The following is a 3,226-nucleotide window of genomic DNA, read 5'->3' as shown; positions in this document are numbered from 1 at the left end:
TGTGAAAATTTTAAAAATCAAAGTTTTAAAAAATGACAATAAGAACATTGATATTACCCATCAAATTTATAAAAAGTTTTTAAAAAATCCAATTCTGCCAAGCCTAGAAATGCAGGACTTCAGACTAGGTGATGTGGTGGTCCCTAGCTGAGGATCTATCCAAGTTACTTATCTGACCCCCCATTACCACAGAATCTCAGCACTTCTCAATGTGTAATGTATTTATTGTCATGACATCACTATGAAGTAAGTATGAACTCTTCTTCTCTTTGTACAGATGGGGAACTGAGGCACAAGGAGACGTAGGTCCAGATTTTCAATGGTATTTAGGAACCTAAAGATGCAGGAAGGCACAAAATGGAATTATCAAAGGCAACGAGTTTGAGAATCTCACTGGGGTTTTGGCAGTGAGCAGCGTAGCAACACCAGAATGTAGGCAGTTTTGCACTTGCCCATGGACAGAACGTAAACACCGTGGGAACTTCAGTGTCAGGAATTTAGGCACCCAGGGAATTCAGGTGAGTCCAGGTTTAGGTGGCAGCTGAGTAGAGGTTTTGAGCAGCTCTTTGGGGCCTAAATATTGGACTTAGGTGCCTAAATCTCTTATTGATCTAGCCCCTAAATTCCTTTATAACTTTGCCTGCAAGGGTCTGGGTCATGCTTGAAACCAGGGTGTTGTAATTCAGACCTACCTGGCCTTTAGAGACTATTTTGACTCTTTTTAAAATGAATATTTTCAAGAACTGACCTTCTTTGAATAACCCATAAGCCTCACTACAGCATCTCTCAAGACATCCTTAACTCTATCGTTCCCGAGGCTATAGATGAAGGGGTTGAACAGGGGTATCACCACCACAGTGAGCAGAGAAGCTGCTTTTTCATAGGCCATGGATTGGCTGTGCTGCGGCCGGACATACACAAAAATGGAACTCCCGTAGGTGATGGTTACTACGGTGAGGTGAGACACACAAGTGGAAAAGGCCTTTTAGCACCCTTGGACCGAGGGGATCCTGAGGAGAGTGGCTATGATGTAGGTGTAGGACACTACTGTCAACGTTAAGGAGCTCAGTAATACAATGGAGGAGAGAACAAAGTCTAGCATTTCAAGGTAGCTTGTGTCCACACAGGCAGCTTTTCGCAGAGGGGTGATATCACAAAAGAAATGGTCTAGTTCTTGGCTGCAGAAAGGTAACCTGGTGTCAGGGCCGGCTCCAGGCACCAGCTTACCAAGCAGGTGCTTGGGGCGGCCACTTCGGAGAGGGGCGGCACGTCCAGCTATTCGGCGGCAATTTGGCGGACAGTCCCTCACTCCTGCTCGGAGCGAAGGACCTCCCACCGAATTGCCGCCGCAGATCACGATCGCGGCTTTTTTTTTTTTTTTTTTGGCTGCTTGGGGCGGCCAAAACCCTGGAGCCAGCCCTGCCTGGTGTACACAGTGGTTGGACCAAGTATGGATAAAGAAGTTGCCATTCAACAGCGAAGGAGAAGCCTGGAGCACACCCTGCCATTCATGATGACTGTGTAGGGTAAGGGGTTGCAGATGGCGACATATCAATTGAAGGACATCACTGCCAGCAGGATGAACTGCACCGTGCCCAGGAAGATAGAGAAGAAGGTTTGGCCCAGACAAGCAGTGATGGAGATGGTTTTCCTTTCTGCAAAAAGGCTGATGGGCATTGTAGGGGAAATGACCGAGGTGAACAGGATGTCCAGGAAGGACAAGTTGCTGAGGAAGAAATACATGGCAGTGTGTAGGTGATGATGGAGCCGTATGATGGAAATGATGAGCACGTTCCCCATTAGGGTGAGAAGGTAAATCAGCAGCAGGACCACAAAGAGGAAGATCCGCAGCTGTGGGATGACGGGAAAAGCCAGCAGAATGAACTCTGTCCCCACAATTTGGTTGAGAAGATCCATGTTCAGTGTATGTCCTGTGGAAGGATGGATATGAAAAGCGAGGGAATAAGAAAGAGAAGATTTCATGGAGTTGAAACAACACTTCAAAAGAAATCTTAATTTTATAAAAATTAATTTAAAATTAATGGGAACTACACCTCTACCACGATATAACGTGACCCGATATAACACGAATGCAGATATAACGTGGTAAAGCAGCATTCCGGGGGCGCGGGTCTGCGCACTCCGGTGGATTAAAGCAAGTTCAATATAACGCGGTTTCACCTATAACACAGTAAGATTTTTTGGCTCCTGAGGACAGCGTTATATCGGGGCAGAGGTGTATGTGTCTAAATCTGCAAATGGCTTTTTAAATCTCATCTCTACATCTCAAAAATGATTGAAGACCCAGCATACAATTTTCAAAAGCACACAAAATAATTTAGAAAAATATGTCCTATTTTAAAAAGGTGCTTGGGAGCCTAAATGCCGTTGACTTTCTATCACACTGAGACTTTTAGATCATTTTTGAAAATAGGATTTAGCCTCTTAAGTACATTCCTTTGAAAATTTTATACATAGAAGCTAAAGACACACAAACATTGTTAGTTACTCAAGTGCACACAAAGAAACAAATGAATGATTTACTGACTCAATTAACCAATAAATAACCACTTGGCCTTTTAATCACTGCCAGCTCTCTTTTCTTAATTCTTTTGGAAACAGAATTTAATCAAATGCCCCCGTCCCATGAAAAAGTTCTAAAACAAAGAAGCAAGCAGATATAAGAGATTTCACCCTAAGGAACATATGTGCATTGGTACAAAGACTTGAAAACAAGACAAGGAAAAGGGTGTGTTTGCTCTGCAATACCTGTAGCATCACGTACATGACAATGTATAATTTGTGTGTTTGGAGAACCTGAACCTTCGAACATTAATCGGGTAAATGGTCCACTGAAGTCAATAGAAGTTTTGGCTGAGTAAGAAGTACAAGATCAAGTCCTACATTTTGGAGAGAATAGAAATAATAAAATAAAAAAGCAGAATTTTATATCATAAAGTGTATCACCTCCAGTTAAAAAAGCATTTTCATACATTTCTGATTTTTTTTTAGTTTAGCTTGGAGTTGTCTCTCTTTACTTATTCAAACACAGGTAGAAAGAGGCTGAATAATAATTTCATAACAAGAAGAACAGGAGTACTTGTGGCACAAGTAACTAATTTGTTAGTCTCTAAGGTGCCACAAGTACTCCTGTTCTTTTTGCGGATACAGACTAACACGGCTGCTACTCTGAAATTTCATAACAATATTTCTACTTCTCAGTCTC

General features: G+C 42.3%; 1 pseudogene; it reads right to left on the bottom strand.

Moving 5' to 3' along the window:
* Window positions 1-736: 736 nt before the first annotated feature.
* Window positions 737-1,917, bottom strand: LOC112109039 (annotated as a pseudogene).
* Window positions 1,918-3,226: the final 1,309 nt, after the last annotated feature.

Source organism: Terrapene carolina, unplaced genomic scaffold, assembly GCF_002925995.2.
Source record: "Terrapene carolina triunguis isolate 2854851 unplaced genomic scaffold, T_m_triunguis-2.0 Scaffold51622, whole genome shotgun sequence".
NCBI classification, from domain to species: domain Eukaryota; kingdom Metazoa; phylum Chordata; order Testudines; family Emydidae; genus Terrapene; species Terrapene triunguis.
The sequence above is the reverse complement of the archived record's forward strand: the minus strand, read 5'-3'. Positions and strand labels throughout refer to the sequence as shown.